Source organism: Lissotriton vulgaris, chromosome 4_1 (assembly GCF_964263255.1).
Source record: "Lissotriton vulgaris chromosome 4_1, aLisVul1.2, whole genome shotgun sequence".
Taxonomy (NCBI): Eukaryota; Metazoa; Chordata; class Amphibia; order Caudata; family Salamandridae; genus Lissotriton; species Lissotriton vulgaris.
Window position 1 is genome coordinate 244,338,416 of NC_141691.1, and position 15,196 is coordinate 244,353,611.

Below are 15,196 nucleotides of genomic sequence, written 5' to 3' on the forward strand. Positions count from 1 at the left end.
ACCCTCTCTGGCAGAGATATTACCCAAACCCATAGCAGCTGAGTGTAGATTTAAATAGTTCCCTTGGTAGGTAACTGCTTATTGTTGGCATCAAAAAATCTCAATAATGTGCTGAAATGTCTGCTTGAAGCAGAAAATGGCTTCATTTCAATGAAGGGAGAAGCATTTGTAAAAGACTGAAAAAGATGATGGCAGAACAGGCAGTTACTGAATGCCCACTCTTCCAAGCTATTCTGCTGTTTTAAGTGGAGTCAGACATTACATTTGCCGCTAGAGAACACGCTGAGCTGAAGAATACGCTTCTTTGTACTAGGGCATTGTTCAGACTGAAGAACTGTCAAATAGTTCCTGCGCTTGCATGCAATTTAAATTCTATGCCGCCACTGTGCATGCGCTTGATCTTCTTCACACATATCCCGAAAGCTTGTCATTGTAACAGAAGCGCATATTTGGCTCGCCTTGCCGGCCTGCACCATGTTCAAAACCGGTGGCATTCTTTACAAAGCCATCACGACCAGCACCCCCGAAATCTTATCTTGCAGACACAGCTCACAATTGCAGCTGGTTCATGGCACACCCGGAACTAGGACACCATCAGACTGCAGACTAAGAAATGTTAAAGAGAAAAAACACGGTAGCAGGCCTTTTCCATCTATGCACCTAGGCTTTGGAGCACAGTCCTGTCAAGTATCACGCATCAGGTGTGATACTAACGCATTTCAGTGTGGTAATCCGCATTACCCCACTGAAATGCTTTGTCACGCATATGCCTACTGTCTCGGAGGTTACTGCAGACTTTTAAGCGGGGCAGGAATCAGCACGCCAGCAGCGTGTGCCCACGCAGCTCTCCCAGGCTTGGGGCTCCGTTCACAGGGAGCTAAGGCTACTCAGTAGTCAGGCTCACACTCCATGTGCTACAATGTTTAAAAATTGCAATTTCCCTGCTGTGCGGCTCTGGCTGTCAGCCTGATGTCATGGGGCCCCATCCGGTTACGTGCCGGCCGGCGCAGAGGGGGACCATTGTCACACATTTGCTTTCTGAGCTGGGAGCTGGAGTTCAATTTGTGGAGTGAGGGAGATGGCTGGTTGCTGAATTTGCCGCGCTTCCGCAAACCATTCATGTCTCTCGCAGCTTCCTGCTGCATCTCGCATCAGCCCGACCGGGCCGCAGTGTGCTCTCCGCTGCTGCACCAAATAGTCTTGCTGCAGCTGAGGGAAGGAGTCAGTCACCCGCGATGCAGCGGCCGCCAGGACAGTCTGTCACTGACTGGGCGGTCCCGCTCGGGACTCACTGGACATCCTGGACGACTCACATCTCCATTAGGAAACGTGAGTGATAAAAATTGACAATGTATAATACCGTTGTTGGTGGTGTGGTTTCTTCATTAGTGAGCCGATAAAATAGCGACATGGCTGCTGAAGCTTGTCTTTAAAACTAAGAAAAGGGGGGCGTGGCCAAGATGGCGGAGTGAGCGGTTGCACTCTCTGCGAGCTCCCGTGAACCCGAGCCCCTTTACCGCCTTTATTTGCAGATCTCCCCAAAAAAAGCCGGGGATCTGTTAAGGGATTGCGAGATCTTCCTGCAAGGACTTCAGCGGTGCTGGTAGCCCTCAGAACCGCTGCCTGAGAGCCTGAGGAGTGTGCGCGGTGGTTGAGCCGGCTGCGCTAGAAGATTGCGGGCCGCGGCCACGAGGCCGAGTCGGCCAGGGGACGTCCTGCGGTGGAACGGCTGGCTGGAGTATTGAGGCAGAACTCGCCTCGGCGGACCCCAGTACCGCACGGAGAGGTGCATATATCCAGTGCTTGGTGACTACAGGCTGTTGACCAAGGCCCCCGGGTCAGATCTTCATGCGAGACCGGGGATGAGGCCCAGCGGCAAACTCTCCTGAAGCGAAGTTTCACTGGTGGCGGAGACGCGTTGGGGGTCCGGAGTTGGAGTCCCTGTGGCTGGCCACGGCTCTGAGTGGCTGAGTGCAGATGCCCGGAGGTGTGTGGATGGGACCCGGCGTGCTAACGCAGGACACTACGCGAGGCCGGGGATGAGGCCTAGCGGGGCATGCCCTTAAAACGCACTTCTCCCGGAAGCGGAGGTTGTCGCGGAGCCGGAGCGGAACCCCTCGCAGCAGAGTACAGCGCCCAGTAGTGAAGCGCAGAGCCCCAACGCCCAGAGGAGGGAGACCAGAACCCGGAGTATCGTCGAAGACCATCGCGTGAGACCGGGGCTGGGGCCTAGCGGCTGGCTCCTTTGAGGCAGACTCCTCCCGACGGCGGCAGCTGGCCGATAGACTGGAGTCGGAACTTTCGCAGCTGACTGCCGCGGCGACTGGGGAGGCGCGACTGGCCAAGACCTGGGGATAAGAGACTTGGCCCGGGAGTGTTGGCGCAAATCGCTACGCGAGGTCGGAGGTGGGGCCTAGCGGAGATCGCCAATGCAGCGACCCTTCCAGCGTCGACAGCCCATCAGAGGAATAGAGCAGGCTCCACAATTGGGTGGGGGTACGTGTGTCTGCCGTTTGGACACGACGGACCTTGGTTCGGACCACCGGAACAGCCCACACGTGACATCAGGCCTAGTCCGGAGCTTGGAAGTGCGCCCCCTCATCGGCGATATGGCCGGCAACAGAGATAACAGGAAGGGGGACCGGACACTGCCTGAAATGTTGAACAGAGGCCCAGTGAGGCAAGAAAGGGGGCAACAATCACCGGGCCACTCGAGCAGTTCCCAAGGGGCAGCGGGGGGGAACCCCCAGTGACTAGATCCTTCCTCGAATCCCTCTTCAGCTCGCTCAGGGAAGATTTCCAAACGCTAAAGCAGGAAGTCGCAGGGGAGGTCCGGGAGGTGCGAAGAGAGGTCGATGGTCTTGGCGAGCGGGTGGCCACTATGGAAGAAGCGGGTAACTCCAGGGACGAGGAGATTGCACTGCTGCAGTAGGAGGTGCTGCGCCTATGGGATCAGCAACTCGACCTCCAATCGCATAACGAAGACCTCCAGAACCGGTCCCGTCACAACAAAATACGGGTCCAGGGAATTCCATCCAGAGACGAGGGCGAGGACGTTGCTGGGTATCTAAGGGAACTATTCAGAGAGATACTGGGAGAGCCAGATGACTTCGTCATCAGAATAGACAGGGCTCACAGGGTGGACCCGGCTCGCAGGGCCTCTGCGCCTCCCCCTGATACCTTGGCTTTCCTACCGGACTTTCCCCTGAAGGAGCGGATTATTCGTGAGGCACGTCAGCAGCAGTCTCTGTGCTTCCGGGGGCACCAGGTTGCTCTCTATCAGGATCTTTCGATAATAACTCTCCAGAAGCGTAAGGGGTTCAAAATCGCTACGGACTTCCTGAAGGATCACAATACGCAGTACTCATGGGGCCATCCCTTCCGCTTGATTTTCCGATGGAACGGGACTCTGCATCAGCTTCGCTCCCTCCAGGAAACCTGCGGGGGTACTTGGAATTACCGCGACAGACGATGCGGCTCCCACTCCCCGTCGACGACGTGCTACCAGAGACGGTTGGCAATCGATCCCAGCACGCAGGTCTTCTACTTCTTCTGCCCGTCCAGACTCACCCACTATCCGAGCGGACATGGCCAATGCAGTTCAAGAAGTGGCTAGAGACACGGCGCCTACTGAAATCGCTTTGACGGCCTGAATATTCTCCGGGGGGAGATCGACATAGCCATTCAGACAATGCAGGTTTGGGGGTTCGGGGTGGGGGAGGTGGCGGGGGGTGGGCAGTGGCTGGACGTCCACTTGAGTAACTTTCCGCAGACTTGTCCGCTGAGGACCGGACTGGGACAATGGAATCTTGGGAACAGTTGGGGGAGCAGGGGGGGAGGGGAGGGGATGGTTGGGGTGGTTCCAGTTGCGGGTCGGGGTTGGGGACAGTTGAGGAGTTGGGATGGAGGGAGGAGGGGAAGGTGGAGTGGGGAAGGAAGGGGGCAGGGTGGGTAGTTTGGGGGATGTTCCTGGGGAGTTGGAGGGGATTGGGATGGGGAAGGGATCCGGGAGTTGGGAAGGGGGGGAGGGTTGTCCAGTGCACTGTGCGGCTACTAGATATTCTGGCAATTTTCATACACCTTAGTCTGCCTGGACGGGGAAGCTGCGCAAACACCTACACTTTCTTCTTTGCCTTGCAGCTTCTGGTACTGTTAGGAGCGCTCATACACTCCGCCTTATACGAGCGGAGTCTTCACGCCTTCTTCCACATCTTTCCCGATGCCTCCTGACACTTTTAAGGTTGTGACCCTGAACGTCAGGGGTTTGAATAATCCTGTCAAGCGGCGGGCAGTGCTCTCTCTCCTGGAGAATGCATGTGCGGACATATGTCTCCTTCAAGAGACGCACCTGCTGCCACAGGACACACACAGACTGCGCTCCCACAAGTTCCTGTCACAATTCTTCTCTTCCTGTACCACTAAGACAGCGGGGGTGGCGATACTGGTGGCCAGACACTTTAAAGGGGAAATCCTCCACAAGTTCACAGAACAGAAAGGCAGGCTGTTGGCATACCGGTTTAGGATTGGGGGTCTCACTTTTACGATCGGGTCCTTGTACAGCCCTAATGAATGGCAGGAACGTTTCCTACAATCGGCGGTTGAGGATATTACTGCCTCGCAAGATAGACATATTATTCTCGGGGGAGATCTTAACATGGTTTTTGATTCCACCATGGACAGGTCGGCGCAGCGCTCCCCGCAGGTCGGGGAGTTCTCCGCTGGCTGTAGGGCGCGGCTGGCGGAGGTAGACCTCCTTGATCTTTGGCGACACATGCACCCCACGGACAGGGATTATTCGTATTATTCCCATGCACACAAGACGTATGCGAGGCTAGACCACCTTTTGGTCACGTCTCCGGTGCAAGCGCTGGTCTCGGGGTCGGATATGGGCGTGTTGTCGCTATCGAATCACGCCCCGGTCGATGCTACGTTGTGTCTGCCTCCGACAGCTCGCCCTCCCAGAACATGGCGCCTCCGCGACACCCTATTGCACAGGAAGGTGGTGGTGGACCGCATTGAGGACGCGATCCGGGAATATCTAACTCACAACGACAACTCTGACACCACCCAGGCCACACAGTGGGCAGCCTTGAAAGCAGTCCTCCGGGGGGAATTTTTGGCGATCTCCTCTGCCGAAAATAAAGAGCGACAGGCCAAGAGGGCAGAACTCACCGATAGAGTCCGCGAACTCGAACAGATACATCGAAGGACAGGGGCCCCCAGAATTTGGCGGCAGCTCAAGGAAGCGAGAAGGCTCCTGGCTTCCTGGACCTGGACCGAGCGGAGTACGCGGCACTCCGGTTGCGCCATACCTTTTACACAGGGGGGGACCATTGTGGCAAATTGCTGGCCAACAGGCTTCGAGCAGCGCGCCAGAGTCAGCTGGTGAAGGAGATCTCTGGCCCTACGGGGATGGTGGCGACGGAAGACGCTGACATTCCAGCCGTATTCCGCAGATTTTACGCGGATCTCTACACTAGTGAGCCACCGGATGAGACGGCCATGGCCGCTTATTTGGATTCGGTCTCCTTGCCCTCCCTGGATCCATTGCAGGCGGAGCACTTAAATCGAGACATCAGGATAGAGGAGGGGATTTCTGCCGTCGCCAGGCTTAAACATGGCAACGCGCCAGGCCCGGATGGATACACCTCGCTCTTTTACAAAACGTTTTGCACGTCGCTGGCCCCTATCCTTACTTGTCTCTTCAACTCGTTTACTGAACCAGGGGCCATCCCGCCTGATCTTCTACGGGCCTCCATTACAGTTATCCCCAAACCTGGGAAGGACCCGAAGCACTGTGGAGCTTATAGACCGATATCTCTTCTGAATGTAGATTTAAAATTCTACACGGGAATCCTGGCCGCTCGACTGGCCCCTCACTTATCCGGTCTCATGGACCCTGATCAGGCTGGTTTTGTGCCGGGGAGGCAGGCGGTTGACAACACGAAACCGATCGTCCACCTGCTAGATAAAGCCTCCCGGATTCCGGGGGAAAGAATGATGCTGGCGGTGGACGCGGAGAAGGCGTTCGACCGGGTGCACTGGCCTTACCTGGAACGAGTTCTGGTGAAGGCGGGCATAGGGGATAAGTTCCGCTCCATGATCCTTAACTGCTACAGACAGCCGACTGCTGTGGATCTTGTGAATGGGTATAACTCTAGGGATTTTAACATCGAAAGAGGCACTAGGCAGGGATGCCCGCTCTCGCCCTTACTCTTCGCGCTTTATATGGAGCCGTTCGCCCAACGGATCCGCGACAATCTGGCGGTGACGGGGGTGCGGATGGGAGGTTTCACACACGCTATAAGCCTCTACGCTGACGATGTCATCTTGTCACTTGACGAGCCCCGAACGGCCCTGCCGGCCTACATCGAGGAGCTGGCCTCCTTTGGCGCGGTCGCGGGGTTTAAAATGAACATGGGAAAGTCGGTGGCTCTAGACATCTCCCTTGAGCCGGCCGCTAGGACTCACCTACAGAACCAATTCCCCATGCTTTGGTCATCAGAGGCGGTACCCTATCTGGGGATCCAGATAGCTCCCACTTTACCGGCCATGGTATCAGCCAACTACAGGGCCCTGGGTGCAAAGATCAGGTAGGAATTAGGCCGGTGGAACCGCGGCACCCTCTCCTGGTTGGGCAGGATAGCCGCCGTTAAAATGACGGTCCTGCCTCAGGTGCTTTATTTGTTCCGGGCCCTACCGCTCCAACCACCGGTCGGGTGGATCCCGCAACTACAGACGGATGTTTTGCGCTTTATATGGCAGGGGAAAAAGCCCAGGATGCGCAGAGCCCTCTCACTGTTGGCCCCTGAGGCGGGAGGTTTGGGAATACCTGACTTCCGTAAATATTTCCAAGCAGCGCAGTTGCGTTATCTAGTGGAATGGAGTAAGTGGGAGTCAGATAAGCACTGGCTCTTCCAGGACCAGGCGGTGGCGGGCAGACCCCTGCAGGAAATCCCATTTCTACGCCAGCCTCACCGACCCAAAAACTTGTACGCCTCCTTTATTACAAGAGTGCCCCTGCGGGTCTGGGATGCCACTAGCATTGCATGTGGCCTCACCTTGTTCCCGTCGCTACTCACACCGATGGTGGACAATCCGGACTTTACCCCAGAAATGGAAAAGGGAGCATTCACACACTGGAGGCAGGCGGGGTGTAGAGCCCTGTGTCACATGTATGGCCCACAGGGGGTTGTCTCCTTCCCACAGTTTCGCCAGGAGTTTTCACTCCCTGAGACCGAGAGGCACCACTATATGCAGGCTCGCCACTGGGCTCTTCAACCACAGGTGCGAGAGACGGTCGATAGGCACCTCCTACCGTATGAAAAATGGCTACTGTCGCGTACATCAGATTCGAAATTGATTACGGATCTCTATAGATTGCTACAACCGCCTTCAACACACCTCTATAACCCGGGGAGAGAACGCTGGGAGCGGGAGCTGGGAAGGACATTGAGCCCTAAAGAATGGGAGCACATATCCTACAGAGCGAGGCATTCGGCATAACACATGGGTCTCACGGACACACTGACTAAGGTCTCCACCTATTGGTACTATACACCGGAGCGGGTTCACGAATGTGACCGTAGCAAGGAAGACACATGTTGGCGAGGGTGCGGGCACCGGGGAACACTTACGCACATTCTATGGGATTGCCCACTCCTGGAAACCTATTGGAAGGAAGTGCTGGATGAAATTGATTCCAACTTTGGCATTGAGCTACCACGCTTCCCAGCATACACCCTGCTGGGGCTCCCGAATGGACTGATGTACCCACTCAGATCCCGTAGGGGTAGGCAGATAGCCATCGCACTAGGTTCAGCAGTCCAAAACATCCTGATACATTGGCGCACTACCTCGACACCCTCTATCACGGGCTGGCTCCATAGATTGTGGCACGTGTTGGGCATGGAGAAATTGTCGCTCACAGCGGCGGGAGATATAGCGCAGTTTAATGAGCTTTGGCAACCATTTCATTCCTTACTGCTCACAGAATTTAAAGAACTTACCTGTCCCAAATACCTCCGCCTATTGCGGCTCACGAGCCCAGCAACGCCAGCCCCGTGAATTGATGAGGGACTCGCTTTACCTGTAGGAGGTGGCTTTGGTGTACTTTTTGGATAGGGTCTGTGCACTGGACGAAGGGTGAGGGGGGGGGTTGGGCCGGGGAGTTGGGTAGTTGGGGTTTTGGGGGGGTGTGTGCAATGGAAATGTCACCTCCCACTGCGACAATGCATACTATGTACTGCTGTAATGGACTAGCACACACGAACTGCACCTGATAGTTCTTCGCTGGGGATGAGGCTTTGCCCGCCCTAACAAGTCGCTCCATGATGATGTATGTTTGTCATTGTATGTTGTGCTGAATAAAATACTTTAAACATAAAACTAAGAAAAGACTGGCTGTGCAATTTGTATTTCTTAGCACTACCACGTGTTTAGAGCGAAACCACCAGGTTTTGCGCTGGTGCTTTCTAACATTCTTTTTCACCTTATTGCTTTAGCAATCGATTATGCCTGTCATTGTGTGATGGTATAATCTCCTAGTTGCACTTGGTATGCTATACAATTTGCTTTGTAGTCTAGCGCACAGGTCATGAATGATCAGATCAATTATATCATCTTCTGAGCAACAGTGCCTGCCCGCCTCTGTTACTAAGAACTGCAGTCACACAGTCTGTCTCGGTTAGTGCCCTTCCTTCTGTTTCTTATGCTTTGCAGTACTTTTAAGATCTTCCTAGAGCTTCCCATTGCTCAAATGGGTGTCATTACTGATATTTATATGTTTCGCCTTGTCTTCATTGCTTGATTTTGCTCCAGAGAAAGTGTCACTCATAGTCGTTGAAATGTCACTCATAATTACGCTGAACTTATGGAAATGTCACACATAGCATTCCGACGCCTTGGCAGCTATGGGAACAACATCTCTGTATCCATCAGGACTGCCCCTGTATTGCTCTAATTTAGGAGAGAGTTGAAGACTCACCTCTTTATCCCCTTCCACACTCATGACGAGCTGGGCTCGTCATGGTGTAGCCTCCTCATACACTGATGACGAGCCCAGCTCGTCATAAAACAATGAATATAGCAATTTCCCAGCACAGGAGGGGAATTGCCTTAGCAGCCATGGAGTTAAAAAAACACTTCATCACAGTGAATTAACTATTCATTAACTATCTACCTCTCCTCTCACTCATTGAATTTATGATGGTCTCAGACCTTATACTGCACTTATTGAGAAAGGAGATCCCAAAAAAATCCTTCTGACATGGACTAGGTTGTCTGAAAAGTGACGCTACACAGGTTATTTTTCCCAGGCACCACACTTTTTCAGGGGTCCGTGCTCGTTCTGAATCACATTTATTTATAGATTTTTAAGTTTAACAGTTTTTATTTGTTCACATAACTACACATTCCATGGCCTGAATCCTTTTGCCGGTAAGAATTCTGCCCATGATAAATGCTTTAAAGGAAAAAAAAAAACATTCTACCATTTCCCTCTTCATTATAACAGTCTCTCAGACCATTCTCTTAAATCTGCTGAACGTCAAAGCTTTTACATAGTGTGACGCCTCAGATCACACTAATGATACATTAGAAAGATCTGTACCGAGGCATTTAAGAGTGGTCCTCTGGAGTGACTTACATTTCTCTCAAGTAAAACAATCTTAAAGTCCCCTAAGCCAGGACTGTTATCTAAATTTGGAGATGTTTAGTAGGTAGATATTCTGCCTTTCTTACCCACGTTTGTATTTTCAGGTTTCTTTTCCTTTATGTCATACTGGCTTAAATGTGTTTGTTTGTCGCATCAAGTAGCATCACACTTGTGCCATAACTAAAACTGTAACGTATTTGACCATAAACAGGTTAAACACGTTCTTTTATATTTGTATGCATGCATACTTTGGGGAGGGAACTGGCTCAGGCCAATACTTTACCCAAAAGATCTAGCACTTCCAGCCTAAATACACAGATATCCTGTCAATATGCCAGCAGTTTTGTTTAACCCCTTCACTGCAGCGCTATTCCGCCGCAGTGCTAAGGGGGCGGGGCGATCGCGCGGCGGCCGCATGCTGGTGACGGAACCGCTCCGTCACCAGCCTCGGTTGAGCTGTGCTCATGACGGAGCGGTTCCGTCATGGTCCGCCCCGCTCAATAGAACGCTCGGCGTGGAATTCGCGCCGTGCAGGCGTTCCGAGCGGGCCATGACGGAACTGCTCCGTCGTCAGCACAGCGCACCCGCAGCTGATGACGGAGCGGTTCCGTCATCTGTGTCCAAGGGGTTAACTCAAATGTTCTGCAGCAAGTATACTGGCCTCCATGCAAAATATTAAGAATTGGATTGCTAGTCTCTGGGAAATGTTGGCGTTTTCAAACCCTACACGTGGAATTTAGTCATAAGTTTCTCGACTGCCCACTAATTTCAGAGTGATGGAAATAAATTAAAATTAGAATAATTCCCATCTTAAAATGTGATATAACTTTGTCACCTAAAGAAATTATTTTCAGTGACAAAGTAGTTTGTGTGTTACTAGGAAAGAGCAGTAAGTATGGCTATAGAGAAGGCTTATGATGGCAAAAAAAATATTATGAAAAACTGGTACTCTACCACAAATCTGCATGGTGATTCTTACATCCTTAAAAAGGCAAACCTAGTGCAAAAAGAAACCATTTCGCTCAAACATTGAGGTCAAATAGAAATATTTGATCTAATTTGGAAGATTTTCTGGGTTTAAATCTGTTTATTGGCAGGAAATATTTCGCCAACCATTTCATACTGTCATCCCCTGTCCTGGTCCCCACCCTGTCTATTGTGTGAATTATCCCTCGTCATTTGAGATCTAGCTATTTTGTCTGATGCCCGATGGAGCTACCTGGTTTAGCTAAAGGGGAGACAGGTCGGGGATTTCCTCCTTGGACGTCACCTACCCAGTCGGTCTTCAGCCAGACGTCCTTTCGTCTCTCATGTCGCCTCTTCCCACATCCTCCCTCTATTTTTGTCTCTCCTTCTCTCCTCTCTCAAAGTATTGAGACTGAACTATTTTGTTGAATGCCTGATGGAGCTACCTGGTTTAGCTATAGGGGAGATGGGCCGTGGACTCCCTCCTTGGTCATCACCTACCCAGTCGGCCGTTAGACAGATTTCATTTCGTCTCTCCCTGTTGTCTCTGCCCCTATCCCCCCCTTTCTCTCCTTCCATGCCCCCTCCCCTCTACGCTCCATTTATTTTGCCCTACAGGTTTCTTTAATTGTTTTTCCCATTGAGACCGAGCTATTTGGCCAATGCCCGGTGGAGCTACTGGATATCTATAGAGGAGATGGGTTTTGGGACTTCCCCTCAACCGTCACCTACCCAGCCGGACTTTGGACAGACTTTCCTTTCATCTCTCTACCGTATCTCCCCTCTATCCATTTACCCTAACCCCGTTCCCCTCTACACTTCAATCATCTCGTCTTCCATGCTCTTGCATTTGTTTGTCTAACATCTGATGTAAATTGGAACTGATGTAATCTTGTTATGTAATTTTTGTGGAACCTCATGTAAAGCGCTCTGATACCTCCGGGTCTAGCCAGCGCTATATAAAACTCTTGAATAAATAAATAAATAAGATACAAAGAGAATAATTGTCATAACATCTAGTTATGTTTTTCTACAAAAGACTAACTAAGTATTGAACACAGTGGTTGAAGGGGAGGAGGACATCAGAGTGAAAACAAGAAACAAACTGCTACAGGTGAAAAAGAGCAGTTCTCTTCTACCCCATCCCTGAAAAGGCATGCCCAAGCCCAGACACTGTGGAGTTGGAAATATGTCCTTCACTCTGGCAAAAAGGCAACTTTTGGAGTCGACTCCAATAGTCACTCTGGTTCTCTTCATGCACCACTTTGAAGAACACTGAGTGGCCCATCAATGCTTGACAACCCTTCTGTAGTAGAGCCTGCTTGACACGCAACAGCCCGACTTTTCAAGCCATTGTGGAGGTAAACAACAACAGACATCCCTAACATCATAGTTTTCAGTTTCTCTCTCGCCAATAGAATCCTGTCTTTGCGCTGTGCTAATGGACCACGTCCATCACTATTCCTCTTGACGTAGCACCAAATGCCTCCTTTTTTGAGAGAAACTCTGTAAGCTCTTAGGATCTCCTCATGGCTATGTTCCTGCTACAACTCCAAAATCTTACGCCTCCTCTTCCTCCTGTACTGTCTTCATTGTCAGCTCTCTACTGGCCTGGCCCTCCAGTTCCTGCTCTGTGCAACTGACCGCTCTCCTAATCTTACCAGAGATTTCATGGAGGTCTGCCGTCTTTTCTCTAAAGCAGCGCTGCCCAAACTTTTTAGAACCACAACTCACGTTTTAGAACGACAAATGTTCGTGACCCACCTAGCTTTAAAGGACATGAGGCAGGGTATTTTTTAATGTAACTAATGCATTGTGTGGTAGCGCACTGTCATTTACAGACTGCATATTTTCCATTGAAATCGCCACTAAATTTGCACACACATCGAGTTTTACTAATCGAGCATAGTGCACAGAAATGATAATGTGTGGAAAGTTGGTTTCAGTGAATATTAGCATTCGTGCATCCCCAAGGAAAGTGTCTTGATGTGTTCTGATCCTATTAAAATCTTTGTTTCCATCACACTTCAGAATTACACAAAAGTGCTTCATTTTTGCTTTCAGCTGATTGTGTACAGTTCATTTACGGGTATTTAAAATGTATTGTGTATCATACAGCCTTTCCTTTCACACTTGTGTACCCCAGCAAGATTGCCACATAATTGAGTTTACTTACCTCTGAGGTAGGAGTTTGTAAACACCAATCCCTACGTTAAAAAAATTATTTGTCAGAACCCATACCCTGACATTGGAACTCTGTCTTTGAAGCACAGCAAATGTGACGAGATAGATGCAGAATTTAAAGGCACCTTTATTTACTGCTTGGACTTTGGCGACCTATCAAAAATCGCCTCACAACCCACAGCTTGGGAAACACTGCTCTAAAGAAATTGAACACGAGTCCTGTCACTCGTCGACAATTGCACTTCTTGTATTCCAACACAAAATGTTATGTTTTGTATAGAAGGTCCCAGTCATGACAAGTAGAATTTTTCTTTAACCCTCTGCTTTCCCAGCATGGCAGCTGCACAGTGTAAAGTTGTTGCTGTCAGAAGAGGTGATTCTGATCCACCTTGTCAAGGGTCCAGACCATGGACCGCACTAATATTCAGGACAGCCCTCCAGCGAAGATGGTGTCATTGTTTTGGAGAGGATCTGTCAGCATTAGGGAAACTTCATGCCTCCCCATCGCACAATGCACCTCCTCTCTGGCGTCACCCATGCCCCCCTGGGCCATCCACAGTCCCAGTTAAATCACACCAGTCTGAGGTTGTCCCTAACATGCCAACAGAAACCAAAGTCCTGATACTCATAAAGTTGACCACCTCGCTTTTTGGGACAGGTGTCTCGGGTAACCACCATCGGGTCAATTGGATCTATGCAGATCGCAGCACTGCAACCCAAGTGTTGGCCTCACAGAGTCTACAGAAATCATCCTACCCTTCACCACATTGGGCCTGCTCAGCTCGCAGTACCTCAGGCCAGGTGTTGGCCTCAAGAACATTGCTGGAAAGAATCCCACCCGTACCACTCAAAATTAATCACAGCATGGCTCTTCATTGTTGCTCCATTGAAAGTGGATCACCATTGTCAGGCAAGAGAGTGGCTGTACACGGTTCTGATCCTGAGCTCGCTTAAGGTGTGGACTCTTGGAGCCTTGTCGGCCTAGCCCCCATAGAAGATTTTCCTATCTATATAACTGTTACTGTATTGTCTTCTTATTAGAAAAACAATTTTTCTTATATTTCAACATAAGAGTTTCCAGTGTTAAATTACACTGAATGAGTCTTAACCAGCGAGTATTCAGGGAATTGTATTATCTTTTTGGACGCTGATACTTATAATAGGCTTGCTTGTTATTGCTTTTTTAATTAAATTTTTTTAAACATCTAATAGCTGTTCAGTATTGCTTTTATCATTAAATTGTTTTCCTAAGCTATAAGAACGTTAGATAGTTAATTTTGCTCCCTGATTATGCTTGCTTTGTTTGTGATTAAGCGGATCTATTTATTGCTTATCTTCACTGACTTGCCTATGGTATTAGGATTTTGAATATCCTGCTATTTATTTGAGTACATACAGCTCCGTTATTTTAACAAAAGATGCATTGTCTCCTTCATTTTACATTCTTAATTTTCTTGTTTTAATTCGTAATCGATGAATAGTGAGTTCCTTAGATGGTAATCTTATTTGTATTCTTTGACACCCAGCCATAGAGTTGTTGTAAGCAGCAAGAGCTTCTACAGTCTTCTTACACAGCGTCGCAGTACACAAGCTTACAGTACTCACTAGTCACTCAGAAATGTTAGATTGCACTCCAGTGGACCACTCAAAATGTGTACAGCAAGTTGAGCTCTGACCTGGGCCCTCCCCTTAAACGGTCGGTGCTAGGCTGTGAGAAAATATCTGACGTGACTGCATGTGTGGAGAAGTGTGGCTCACTGGTTAGAGCAGGCAGACCCTGAAGCTGAGGTCAGACCCTGGACCAGGGTTCAATTCCCGACGCGGCAGGGTCTTGAGCTCAAATGTCCATGGACTCGATAATTCTCGCTTCGGTGCCTGACCTAATCATGGGTTCACACTCTGCAACTCTGGGCATTAAGCTTGCTTAATCTCCACAACGGCCCCCCCGCGGCGGGATGCCTGGCTTTCACCTTGGGGATGCCCTGTAGGGGCTATCTCACAGGGAAAAGCCAGGACGGGTTCCCAAGGCAAGCGCGGAGATACCCCTTCGGGGGTCGATTCAGGCGCTATATAAGAAACATAATAAGAAACATAATAATGTGCAAATCCCGCCCAATCAACGGCCTATGATCCGAGTGGGGAGACGGGAAGTGACTCCACCGAATGAAAAAGAGTTACGCAGATATTTGCGTGAAAATCACAAACCGTTACCCACATAGAACCTTCACTCCCCCACCCCAAATATTTAAAAATGAATTGGACTGCGTGATTGTTTAGAATGGTAACATGAATTAGAAAGTCTTTCACTGAAGTATAAAAATGGGGATCTTTTTCTTCATTTTGCTTTGCTATAGAATATGGTACCTGACATGTTGTTCTCCTTAACCGTGA

The 15,196-nt window shown here is 50.2% G+C and overlaps 1 protein-coding gene across 3 annotated transcripts in view; it reads left to right on the top strand.

The window, feature by feature from the left end:
• Positions 1 to 15,196, top strand: part of CD99L2 (CD99 molecule like 2) — a 516,478-nt gene that overhangs the window by 271,244 nt on the left and 230,038 nt on the right. The gene's annotated exons all lie outside the window — the stretch shown is intronic.